At 38.7% G+C, this 14,206-nt stretch overlaps 1 protein-coding gene and 1 non-coding gene across 2 annotated transcripts in view; both read right to left on the bottom strand.

The window, feature by feature from the left end:
• The window catches only part of DSCAM (DS cell adhesion molecule), a 753,140-nt gene that overhangs the window by 501,888 nt on the left and 237,046 nt on the right, over positions 1-14,206 (bottom strand). The gene's annotated exons all lie outside the window — the stretch shown is intronic.
• On the bottom strand, positions 5,567-5,673 carry LOC132491511 (U6 spliceosomal RNA). Its single transcript, XR_009532721.1, has one exon. It is a non-coding gene; the product is annotated as a U6 spliceosomal RNA (small nuclear RNA).

Below are 14,206 nucleotides of genomic sequence, written 5' to 3'. Positions count from 1 at the left end.
AAAATAAAGCTAAAATGTGAATTCTCAAACCAAAAGGGTAGACATTGAAGTCTTGATTGAAACCCAGTTCTATTTCCCCCCCACTAAATGGATCATTTCACTTTCATCCTTTTCCCACTTTCACATATGTTATTATTGTCCTAAATTTCATGGTTCAGGGTTTTCCAATTAGCCTGTCATAAGCATGTGCTTCAGGAGACAGTGCAGAAGCATTTGGCACCGTTGATGCTGGGAGATTGCAGCTCAGGAAGAGCCAGTCCTCTCTGGGAATATTTCCTGAGATGGTGGCAGGATGCCACAGCCCAGCATAACTTAACACTTCATCACACAGAGAAAGGAAAAGATGAAAAGGAGCAGGCTGGAATCTTAATAACGTAATCAAGGGAGTCCCATGTAACCTGCTCTACATTAAAAGACAGCAACCGCTGGACCTGTGACCCTCAAGTACACCTAAATAGTTGAAGGCTCTCTATGTAACCACTGATTCTCAAGGCCTGAGTTCATCACAGTTTGGCTTTCGACCAAGCTGCCCACCATCCAACACATCCTTTACTGCTCCAAAGTAATTTGAATTTATCATGGACTGGATTTAGCAAATTTATCTTTAACTGAATTCCAAATTATTTCTAATTCTCCTTTTAGTTCAAGACAGCACGCATTATGTGGCACAGAATGCTTTTAAAACAACATCATTGTTTGAAACATTCGGTGGGGTTGATGCCACATTTCTCTGAAAAAAAAAAAGTCAGCTAAAGAGAAAAGGAAATACCATCATCACCAACATAGGCATCCATTCATTTACTCACCCACTCATTCACTCAAGCATTTGTTAATTCATTTACTCATTCAGTCATTCATGAAAGTATTCACTCATTCATTAACTCAAGCATTCCTTCATTTATTCATTCACTCGCTCATTTAAGAACTATGCATCACAGTGCTACCTAGTGCTGGGAACTGTGCAAGGTGACAATCTCGGCCTCCTGGCTCCTCTATAGGCATCTGTTTATGTCACACAACAAGGGTGGGCATGGGTGTGGGTTGACGACCCCATTCCAAGTGCATAAGCATCTTTCCTTCAGTGACAAGGAGAAATGCCAAACAACAAAAAAACAGAAGGAGGGGGTGTTGGCAATATTACTATGAAAGGCACGGGCCTGTGGGCAGAGCCACATTAAGACATTCATGGGTCTTTCCTTCAAAAAATTGTTTAAGATTATATTTTATGACTAGCAGTATTAAGACAAATGCAATCTGGGCTGGATTATGTTCATTTTTTCTTCTGATTTGGAAAGAAATTAAAATATTTTCATGGGATCCTAAAATTATAGTGGCCCTAGACACTGTGCCTATTTTACTAGGGGATAAATTGGCTCTGGCTTTGGGGTCACTCATGCCAGCATCCTAATCTTTCAACACCCATGAACTGCACTGACTGTGCACAAGGCAGCTCACTTCTTAATGCCCAGGTCTTTGTTGCTAAGACATACCTAGGGCTCTTGTTCCTACTCCTCCTCTCCCCATCAAATAGGAATAAAAATAGAATCGGCTCTCAAGGTCAGTGGACCCTAAGAGTGGCAAGACCACAGAAGTCTCTCCTTGGTTGCTCTTAACACTGAACCAGATCATCCAGACTAAGTAAGGCTCATGAAATTGGAGTCAATTTCATCAGTTGCCCACTATGAAGTAGGTTAAACCAAAGAGTTCCCACTTCAGGGAATGAATCAAGTAGGGTCTTTATTTTGTCCCTTATAATAATTCTCATTTTATACCACATTCCACCTCCCCATCCATCCCTATCTTAATTATTGCTTTTAACATACTTTGTAACTGACTGTTTTTTTGGATTTTGAACTCAGTTTGATCTTAAATCGTCTTTTTTTTTTAAATTGGAGTATAGTTGCTTTACAATGTCCATTTCTGCTGTACAGTAAAGTGAATCAGCCACATATATACATGTATTCCCTCTTCCTTGGATTTCCCTCCAGATGAAGCAACCAACAAAGGATTAATCTCCACAATATACAACCAGTTCATGCAGCTCAATATCAAAAGAACAAACAACCCAATCAAAAAATGGGCAGAAGACCTAAATAGACATTTCTCCAAAGAAGACACACAGATGGCCAAGAAGCACATGAGAAGATGCTCAACATCCCTAATTATTAGAGAAATGCAAATCAAAACTACAATGAGGTATCATCTCACACCAGTCAGATGGCCATCATCAAAAAATCTACAAACTGGAGAGGGTGTGGAGAAAAGGGAACCCTCTTACACTGTTGGTGGGAATGTAAATTGGTGCAGCCACTATGGAGAATAGTATGGAGGTTCCTTAAAAAACTAATACTAGAACTATCATATGACCCAGCAATCCCATTCCTGGGCATATACCTGCAGAAAGCCATAATTCAAAAAGACACATGCACCCAAATATTCATTGCAGCACTATTTACAATAGCCAGGGCATGGAAGTAACTGACTTATTATGTCCATCATCTGTCTGTCCGCACTGGAACATTTAGCTCTACAAGGGCAAGCATTAGTATGTTCTGTTTACTATTGTATTATTATTCCTGACATTTTTCAGGCACAATAGAAGCACTACATGAATATTAGTTGTTAATTAAATTGATTTGAAAATGATCAGAAACACTGATTTGAAAAACATTAAAATTCAGCTTTCAGGATATTTTGGGTATATTCTATGAGAATTTTTTCTCTACAGACTACAGGTCTTGATATAGTACTGTTAGAGAGCTCAGGTCTGGCTGCTCGCTGCTCACAAGACAATACTTGAGAGGCAAGTGTTGGTCAAAAGGAAAAGTTGTTTTATTTCAGAGGCTGGCAACTGGGGGAGAGGGAAAGTTCATGTCCAAAGGCTGGCTCCCCCACTGCCGATCAGTGAGCAAGGGCTTTTAAAGGGGAGTTTCAGGGGTATATAAACAGAAGGAGGGGGTTACATGCAGAAACAGCACAGTCAGCTCTGACCGTCATCTTGAAATTGGCCAGCGATGGTCTGATCAGTGTCATCTTGATTATTTTAGGTACAGTTAGTCTTCAGTTCCAGGGTCAGTTTGTTCCCATTTCTTTGATGTCAGTTCTCAGAATTGTGGCAGCTATGCCATGGTTACAGTCTAGTCATCATGTAGTTAACTTCTTCCACCTGGTGGAGGGTTCAGTATTTAAAAAACAGCTCAAAACGTATGGCTCAGAATATTATCTATAGCCCTTGAGGAGAAACTACAGGTCCTTGACTTTGCTTAATGACTAAACTATTATTACTTTGTCCTGTTTGCTTTTCCTTTGTTTCTGCATTTTCTTATTTCTCTGATTAAACTTATCCTCTGACTAAAGTTTTGCTACAGACAGAGGCAGGCAGAGGGAGGCACGGGGGAGGGGCGCTCTCTCCTGGGAAGGCCTCATAGGGTCCTGTTTTGTTTCCGTATTCCTGGTAGTGCAGCTTAATATTTTTTCTGTCTGCTCATCTTTTCCCACTTCTGATAATATAAACTATTTTTGACTAAAGTGTACAGCAAGGGATGCAGAATGTATGTGTACCACCCCCTTTTCAAATTCTTCATGTGCCACAATTTCTTATCTAAATTTTATACCAATCTGACAGTTTCTCATAAAGCAAGAAGAACAGAGACAGCATAATAGCAAAGTCACTGAGCTAATTTTATTAAGGCACAAGGTACTTTAGGATATGATTCAAATTTTTTTTCATTAAGATTGGCCAGTCTAGTTGAAAAAAAGACAAGACTTTGGATTAACCATTTCCAATATTCTGAATGTACAAACTATCCCATTTCCCACAAAGGGGAGCTCTCCCAAGCTTTAGAGAATCCTTTGTTGTCCCTGTGGACCACTGCTATCACACAGACACTCCAGGCTCTACATTCAGGAGATGCTTATGGTAATTACAGGCAGAGACGCACGGAAAAGGAAAAACTATTAAGAATCTTATTTTCTTCCTTATGACATATCAACTCATTTCCATTTTTATTCAAAATGTTATTCGTTGTATTGATTTTTATTATAAAATTAGTATATTCACATTGTAAAAACTTCTATAAATACAGAAAGATAGAAAAAAAATGAACCATGATCACATAATTGCATCTTGCCAAAGCAAAATGCCTTCTATTAACATTTTGATGTATATCATGTAGACTGTTCTGATGCAATGAGCAGAATGATCTGAAAGGGGCCCCAGGAGTTCACTCAGGGTAGCCTGGACAATGGGCCAACTGGAAGCAGGGTCCCCGTTTCTGCTGGCATAACAGCTTCATCTGAGTGAGGCTTCTTCCCCTGACAGAAGGGGTTACACCTTCCCATGGGCCTGGGGGTCTCCAGGTGCTGGGCAGCTGGCTCTCTCAGACAATTCCAGTAGCAGTCAATGCCTACTAAACCCAGACAGAATGTTTAGTAGGATTTCTCTCAGGCTTACAAGAAAGGAGCATCACGATATGCAGAGAGGTTCCTCGAATGACAGACCCAAGCACTGTCGAGAATACCCAACCCCAGACTGCATTTCTGTGGGATGATGAACAGATAAAGAACCCTTTCATTTTCTCACTTACATCTCTCTCCTTCCTTAATGTCTATTCCTTAACACATACTCTACCACCTTGTAGAATATGCCCTTACCTACTGTGATAGACAGTTTTCCGTGTCAACTTAGAGTTAGGCTGTAGCACTCAGATATTCAGTCAAACACTGGTGTAGGTGTTACAGGGAAGTTATTTTGTAGATGTGGTAAACATCAACAATCAGTTGACTTTAAGGAGATTACCCTGGATAATCTGGGTCAGCACAATCTAATCAAAGAACTTGAAAGAACTTAAAGCAGAAATGAGCTTTCCCTGAAGAAGAAATCCTGCCTGTGGACTGCAGTATCAGATTCTGCCCCAGAGTTTCCAGCCTGTCCTGATGGCTTGCCTTATGGATTTCAGACTCACTCACCCCAACTGCATAACTGTGTGAGCTAATTCCTTGAAATACATCTCTATGTATCATCTATCTATTTCCTACTGGTTCTGTTTCTCTGGTGAACCCTGAATGATACACTCACCTTGCACCAGAGTTATATAATTTCATTCATAAGCTTAAGTTCTGTATAAATGAGAAATTTATTTAGGTAAGGTTTATGGAACTTGGGACTTTTCTCCCACTTATTTGCTTGTTTTTTTCTTCTTTTTCTTTCCTTTCTTTTATTGAAGTATAGTTGATTTACAATGTTGTGTTAGTTTCAGGTATACAGCAAAGTGATTTGGTTATAATATATAAAAGAATATATATATACACACACACATATATATATATATATATATATATATGTATATATAGACACATTCTTTTTCAGATCCTTTTCCCTTATAGGTTATTATAAAATATTGAGTATAATTGAGTATAGTTCCCTGTGCTCTACAGTATATCCTTGTTGGTTATCTAATTTATATATAGTAGTGTGTATCTGTTAATCACAAACTCCTAATTTATCCCTCCCCCCACTTTCCCCTTTGGTAACCGTAAGTTTGTTTTCTATGTCTGTGGGTCTATTAAAAACATGGAATGCTTCACGAATTTGTGTGTCTTCCTTGAACAGGGGCCATGCTAATCTTCTCTGTATGGTTCCAATTTTAATATATGTGCTGCCAAATCAAGCATGTTTCTTTGTTTTTTATGCTTCCCTTTTTTCCCCAAACTGAGTTGAAGATATCAGTATAGCAAGGTATCATAAATTTAAATGAATATAGAATATTCATATATTCTAGAATGAACATAGACTATTTGTTAATATGTAATTAAGAAATAAAAAAAGGAGGCTTATGGTAGGAAAGTAAAAAGGCAAGAATATATTTAGGAACAAAATAAATGCCAAAAGCTGGGAGAACAGGAGAACTGAGATGAATCACTACAAAGATCCATGGAAATTCACCAAGTACAAAGGCTGAGAGCAGCGCCCAAAGGCAGAAAGAGATGCCCCCAGGTGCAGAAAGCCAGGAATGGGTCTAGAGAGCAAAGAGAATGCACCAGAAACTCAAAATACTGGCAGGAAGGCTGTAACGCAGACAGAGCATTGCTGTGGTTTGGAAAGCTTGTAGCTGGCCTTGCAATGCACAAAGATCTAAAGAGTGTGGCTGGTGCTCTGATCCCAAGCTCTCCAAAGGCAAAGTTTCAAACCCACCTTCAAAATGTGTGAAGTTTTTGGTGAACTGAATCTAACTTAAGATTCCAACTCTGCAACAGAGTCCAGAGACAGCTCAGCTACATGTTAGATTGACTCAGGCTCACACCATCAGCCTGACAGGGGGCACGTCTTCTCAGGAGGTGAGTATGTCTTATCTCAACACTATGTTCAGCATAAAATAAAAAATCACAAGATGCACAAAGAAGTGAGTAAAAGGGGCCTACATTTAAAAGAGGAAACAGTTCATAGAAATAAATATAACAATGACCCAGATGTCTGAATTATCACTCAGGAATTCTAAAGTATCTATGAGGAAGTGTCTAGAAGAAAATGATGACAACAAATATGAGCAGATGATGAATTTCAGCATATAAATGGAAACAGTAAAAAGGAAAATCAAATGGAGCTATCAGAATCAAATTATGTGGTGTCAGAGAGGAAGAATGCATAAGCTTATTAGCAGACTTGGACACAGCAGAGTAAAGAATCAGTGAACTCAAAGGCAGGCCAACAGACACCATCTTGACAGTAGATAGAGAATAAAAAGTAAAAAAAATAAAATAAAATAAAACAAAGTATCCAAGACATGTAACATACTCTCAAGCAATATAAATAATTGGAGTCCCAGAGGTTAGAAGAGATATAGGAAAAAAATTATTTTAAGAGACAACAGTCACTAAATTTAAAATTGATGAAATACATCAATACACATATCCAAGAAGCTCAGCAAACCACAAACATGAAAAGCCTTTAAAAAACAATTTTAAAAATCACACCTATCACATCAGAGGCAAACTGCTGAAAACCAAAATTGGAAAGAAAGGGCTTCCCTGGTGGAGCAGTGGTTGAGAGTCCGCCTGCCGATGCAGGGAACACGGGTTCGTGCCCTGGTCCGGGAAGATCCCACATGCCATGGAGTGGCTGGGCCCGTGAGCCACGGCCACTGAGCCTGTGCGTCCGGAGCCTGTGCTCCACAACGGGAGAGGCCACAGCAGTGAGAGTCCCACGTACTAAAAAAAAAAAAAATGGAAAGAAAATCTTAAAAGTAGCCCAAAAAACCCAGCCAGGTCATATGCAAGGAAAGAATGAAAAGAGTGATGACTGAATTTCTCAGAATGAAATAGAGTTTTCAAAGTGTCAAAATATTTTTTTTTAAAAGCTGTTAATATAAAATTCTATATTTAACCAAGGTTTACATCAAAAATGAAAGGTAAATTAAGACAAGTTCAGCCAAAGAAAACCTCAGATTTTGTAGCCAGAAAACCTGTGCTACAAGAAATGCTAAAATAACTTCTTCAGGGTGAAATATATGATTCCAGAAAGAAGCTCAAGTCTGCAGGAAAAAAAAAGAAAACCATAGAAAGTGCAAAATATAGGTAAAAAAAGGGGACCTATTTATTACTTTTAATACATGTATGTTTGTATGTACAGACACATATCTATGTTTGTGTAATACATACAGATTTAAACTACAATTGTTCAAAGCAAAAATGGTAGCAACATGTTGTAGGGTTCATAGAATACAGAGGAATAAAAGAGCACAAGGAGCAAGAGGGGGATAAATGGAATTACACATGTAATCATGGTGTTCCTACATTTTGTAAAGAGTTTGATATAATTGGAAATTGAACTGTGTTAAGTTAAAGATACACATTGTAATTCCTAGTGACCCTGAAAAATAATACAAAAATGTATATTTAAAAAGTTAATAGATTAAATAATTACTTGGTCACTCTAAGTCAGGGAATTAAAAAGAGAAACATACACCAATATCAAAGATCTAAATACAAGTTATGTTGATAATTACATTAAATATGAATAGACTAAATGCCACTTAAAGAAGAGATAAATAAACAAGATCCAAATGAATGCATTTTACAAGAAATACACTTAGAACATAAAGAAACAGATGGTTGAAAATGAAATGTTAAAAAGCAACATACTATCCAACCACTGTGCATCATAAATCTAGATGGCTTTGTTTATACCAGACTTAGTGCAATTCAAGACAAATAGTAACATCAAAGATAAAGAGGAGTATTTCATAATGTTCATAGTCACTCCACCAAGAATGCATAACTAACATAAATTTAAATGTGCCTAACAAAATAGCTTCAAGACATATGATGCCAAAATTGACAGAAGATTTTTATTTTCAAAAAGAAAGCTCAAATTCACAATGGGAGATTTTAACATGCTTCTCCTTATGACTGATAAAACAAGTGGACCAAAACTTGAATAAAATATAGAATATTTAACACTATAAACCAATTTAACATAATTAACACTTAAAGAACACTCCACTAAACAACTGTGTAATACAGATTCTTGCCAAGAGCACATGGAACATTAACCAAGATAAATCAAATTCTTGGACATTAAAAATCCCTCAATTATTCAAATTATAATAACTCAAAGTATGTTCTCTGAAAACAACATTAACATTGAAATTAATAGTCATAAGATAACTTTAAAAATACTCAACTAGGTCTTCCCTGGTGGTGCAGTGGTTGACAGTCCGCCCGCCAATGCAGGGGACACGGGTTCGTGCCCCAGTCTGGGAAGATCCCACATGCCGTGGAGCGGCTGGGCCCGTGAGCCATGGCCACTGGGCCTGCGCATCCAGAGCCTGTGCTCCACAATGAGAGAGGCCACAACAGTGAGAGGCCCGTGTACAGAAAAAAAAAAAAAAAAAAAAAAAAAAAAAAAAAAAAAAACTCAACTAGTAGGAAATTAAACAACACATTTCTAAGTAGGTGATGGCCTGAAGAAAATCCATAAGGAAAAATAGAAGATATTTTGGATTGAATGATAGTAATATTTGTGGTGGTGGATCTTGAAGATAACCTGGATGCCTATCTCTGAGGAAGTGGATTCATAAAATGTGGTGGATACAAATCATTGACTACAATGCAGCTGCTAGGTACAAGGAATTCAATTTACACATAGCAAAGTGGGAGAATTCCAAACACAGAGTGTTCATGAAAATTAAAAGATGTATAATACCCTTTGATTATGTAAATTAAAACCAACTTTTGCATAAAACAATAATATACAGTGTAAAATGTACCTACAAAAATGCACGCTCAACATATTAGCACATTTCAAATGCTGGGAGCAGTTATCCTCGAGGAGGTGGGCAATAGGAATAAAAGGAAATAAACAGAACAAAAAGGGAAAGAGTCTCTGTTAGACCAATACCCATCGTGTGTCACAAAATGAGAGTCCCAGAATCCTCTGAAACTGACCCCAAACAAACGAAAACTAAACAAACTTTAGACTAGACATAGAGGAAAAAGGAAGAGTACAGAAAAAAGTTGATATGATGAATCCCCCAAAGTGCAACACAGAGAAGTAAAGAGTTAGACCACATAAAAGAGAAGTTAAAAGAAACAGAGATAAGAATAACAAATCGCAAAGCACTTTTAATAGGATTCCTAGAAGAAGACAATGAGAGAGACAATATTTGAAGAGATAAAACCTGAAGGAAATCCCAGAACTGACATGAACATGAATCTTCAGATTCCAGAAATATAAGCCAAGCAGAATAAATATTAAAAAAATTCTTAACTAGATGAAACTATAGACCATCACCAACAGAGAAAAATATTAAAACCTACCAGGAAGAAAAAGACAGATTACTAGCAGAGTAAGGACAAATAAAATGACAGCAGACTGCTCATTGGCAATGATATACGGGAGAAAGTCATAAGAAGGTATCACAAAAATTCTGAAGTAAATGTCAATATAGAATTCTATATCCAGCTAGGTTACCAGTCAAAAATGAAGCATGACAAAGTTCTTTTGACGTATAAGAAGAGAGAACTTACTAGTCTTAGACCCTTACTGGAGAAACTATTGAAGATTATATTTCATCAGGAAGTAAACGTGTCCTGCAGTAACAGGTGGGCCTCAGCCAGTGAGCTTAGCATCCTCAGCCATGCACCTTCCTATTGGTCAGGACTCTGCCCCAATTGGTTAGAGTCCATGCCTTACCAGATCTTTACTATTCAGACAAGGCTACCAGGCTACCAGAAGCAATGAGAAGAACTCTATGCATATACTGGTAAATCCAAATAAATATTAACTTTAAAAAGATGAATAGGGCTATTAAAAGTAAGGCATAATTAAAATTTTAGACAAAGCAGCATGAAAAGCAGAAGAGATCGGAATTAAAGAAGTCAAGTTCAGGAGAAGGGTAGACAAGCTCATTAACTTTAAGTTTTGTATGTGAGGGTACATGTCAAAGTCATGGTTGACAAAAAGGAGTAGAAATAGAATTTGTAGCTTCCACACCAATAGAAGTAATAAAGAATGCTAGCAATCTATCAAACAGCAGGAAAGTTCAGTAGGGGAGCCGGAGAATCAAAAACATTGATAAATGAAAATACCAAATATGCCAGAAATTCAAGGAAATATAAATATGCTTACATGACCTACTGAAAATAATCAACTGTGTATTTTTAAAAATGTCTTGTAGAGTGGAGCTACAGTGCTCATTAGAGAGAAATTTATAGCTTGAAATGTATTTCCTTTTAAAAGAGAAAGACTGAAAACAAATCAGCCAAAAATTCAGTTCCATGAGCTAGAAGAATGAAGCAAACTCAAAAAAATCAGAAAAAAAGACATAAAATAAAAAACAAGAAATTAAAATGAAACAAAAAGTACGTTTTTAAAAAGACTAACACGGTAGGAAAGAATCTCAACAAGCACACATCATAAACAGGAATGAGGGAGGAGACACTGCTATGGCTAAATCATAAGAGAATCCTTTAAACGAAGAAAGTAACACTTCGGTCTTCTCTCAAAGCTCAGGGCGTGCCCTGCCACGTCAGGCAGGGGCAGGAAGTCTAGGGTCTGGCTTAACACCCGGAGGCCACCTTCTGCCAGACTCGCGCACGGCTACTGCTTGAAAGCCGTCTGGGTTACAGGGCTTTGTGTCAAGCTCTGAGCCAGAAGTGCCCACACAGCACCTGTTTATATCTTTTCTCTCCCAGCAGTGAGGTAAGGACATCATCCCTGTTTTACAGGTGAGGGAACAGAGGCTCAGGGGTGTCAAACAGCACAGTTAAGTTCGCCCAGCTAGTTAGTGGGGAAACCATGTTTCGAACTCAGGTGTGTCTCAGTTCAAAACTTATACTCCTAAAACTGCAGCAACTTTCACAGTTTCTCCCAGCTGTGAGTGTAAGGGAGCTGGAACGGGGAGAGAAGTACAAGGAAGGGTCAAGTCAGCATTTAAACTCTCCTTCACTCTTTCCAAAATGTGACTTTCTAGTTCCGTCCGCCTGGCACAGGATATTTTCCCACTCTTAGGTGGGCCCGCCTGGCACCGGAGCTTTTCAGGGTCCACTAGAATCTGAATGCACAGGTCTCACCTTGAAACAGATGGAAAGGCATTTCAAATTGGTAATTCATAGCTAGGACTAGTTTAGTCTTACTCTCTTTTAAAGTTTAACAATGACCTTTTCATATTAGTAAGATGTATTTCTTTCAATTTTTCCTTTAAAAATACAAACAAGTAACTCAGTCAGATATATTTTCACTTCCAGAGTCACATTTATTTGACCTGCTTCTTATTTTTAATTCCCTGATCCCATATGCTTGTGAGCTTAGCAAATGCTACTGAAATGTGTTTGAGTCTCAAGGTAATTACTTTAGATAAATGTCATTCTGTGGTTTAGGATTAGGTCCTAATTCCAGTTTTTCATAGTACCTGGTTAAGCCCTCTTTGGATTGGCTCGATAGTCCTGGGGACTCTATGTAATAAAACCCCACAAAGTAACTCATTCATAAGCCAGTTCTGATGTGTATATCCTGATGGCTGAATTCATACCTAAATCCAAATCTTCCTGTCAGATATCAGCAAGAAGAGATGAACCAGCATGCACAACTGTGTTTAAATAATGAGAATGTTATTCAAAAGGCAGACCTCAAAAAGGACCTATATGAAATATGTTCACCATGACTTTCAGTTTGTAGGTATTTTTCAGTGCCAAAACGGGATAAAACACACAAAGAAACACATACTCTCATGCACACACACTCCAGATTCAGAACCGAAGAAAATAGTTCCAGCAAGAAGAAGAACAAAACATTGTTAGTTTACATGTCATAAACATACTTGTAGTAAACGTGTGACCTTGGTAACAATATCCAGAAAGTGTTTTTAAAACGCACCATTAAGCACAGGAGGAGAGACAGCAATTTGGAGAAATAGATATGGATACACATAATAAATATTTCAGAGATTTCCAGTCATTGGGATTCTGCACATATCTCATGCACATAAAGATAAGATCCGGAGAAAATGAAACTCTGGTTAGATAACATGAGGCCTTACCCATAAATATTTACTGGAAGTCGAAATGATGTTTTGAACATGGCCTAACTGAAAGCAAAATGTAAGCATTCAGAATAAAGTACTCTAGATTTGGAAAAACACACAAATGAGCAGAACGCTGGGCCAGATGGAACCATAAGTATAACAGAGTGACAATCCTTAAGTAAGCAAAGGGATGACCTTCTTTTTTTTAAACTATTTATTTTTTATTTATTTAGTTTTGGCTGCGTTGGGTCTTTGTTGCTGTGCGCGGGCTTTCTCTAGTTGCAGCGAGCGGGGGCTACTCTTCGTTGCGGTGCGTGGGCTTCTCACTATGGTGGCTTCTCTTGTTGTGGGGCATGGGCTCTAGGCACGTGGGCTTCAGTAGTTGCAACATGCAGGCTCAGTAGTTGTGGCTCACAGGCTCTAGAGCGCAGGCTCAGTAGTTGTGGCGCGTGGGCTTAGTTGCTCTGTGGCATGTGGGATCTTCCCTACCAGGGCTCAAACTCAAGTCCCCTACATTGGCAGGTGGATTATTAACTACTGCACCACCAGGGAAGCCCCAAAAGACCCATTTTATAAATGGAAAGCAATGGCACGCAATGGGTCCAGCCAGCGAGACAAAAGGCTATTTGGGGCAAGTACACACTGTACCATCCAAAGCCCTCGCTGGTTTCTAGGTTGAGAACAGATTATACTAACCATTCCAGGCTGGGTTTAATGTCTGGCAAGTCAACTCCCATTTGCGGCATATCAACCTTCAGAATTAAAGGCCACAAATGAACCCTCAGACAGGAAAACGCTTCTGGGCCTGACCGGTGAAGGAAGTAGGCACTTCATCCACCCTCCTTTCTTCCACTACACCCTACACCTGCCTCAGCTGTCCCCGGTGGTGGTCTTCTCCCAACATCACTGCGATGCTGAGGGTCCTCAGCGCAACCAGGGGAACAGGCAGGAGAAAATAGAAAAGTGCAAAGAAGGAGAGAATATCGTCTTAGTTTTTAAAAATGTGAACTTCCTCTTGCTCAACCAACTGGCTCTGAGGGAAATTCCTTGAGTCTTTCCCAAATTTTCAATGAAACCAATGTAATGATTGGATAATCTCAGAAGAACGGTGCTCCTGTGCCTGTATAATGAATGAGTTCTCATATAATGCATGGAAGGCAGAATATAGCGTGTTCTGGGTGTGTCACCTTGTGTTACAAATGATGGAGCTAAATTCCAGAAATGTTGGCTGACGTGGTCTCCATCTTTTTACTTGGTATGATGCTGTGTAACCCATGAACGTGGTCAATGATGGAGCAAAAGCCTTCTTTAAACAGAAGAAAATCATTCCGTTTGTGAAGGAAAATCACCAACTTAAGAAACAAAAAATTCCCCAAAGTTCTCATCTTCTCACAGTCCTACCTCCATTCCATTCTTGAAGGTGTCTATAGGCCCACATGGCCTGCGGATCAAGGATCCTCTGTAGTGCCACAATATTTGGGGCTCACGTCAGCAAGGTCAGGTCACTGAGCACTGAGTGCTCAGCATCTCAGAGTCTGACCATCGGCTATCACTCTGAGTTTGGCAAGAAAAGGACTGTAAAATATCAAAGGGAGTAAAATTTCGTGATGAAAGAAATTTCGCTTGAAAGGAAAGATTACTATACATTAAGGAACAAGGCAAAATTGCTGATGTGGATGGAATTA

The sequence above is a fragment of the Mesoplodon densirostris genome, chromosome 5 (assembly GCF_025265405.1).
Source record: "Mesoplodon densirostris isolate mMesDen1 chromosome 5, mMesDen1 primary haplotype, whole genome shotgun sequence".
Classification (NCBI taxonomy): Eukaryota; Metazoa; Chordata; class Mammalia; order Artiodactyla; family Ziphiidae; genus Mesoplodon; species Mesoplodon densirostris.
This window is presented reverse-complemented; position numbering and strand designations above follow the sequence as displayed.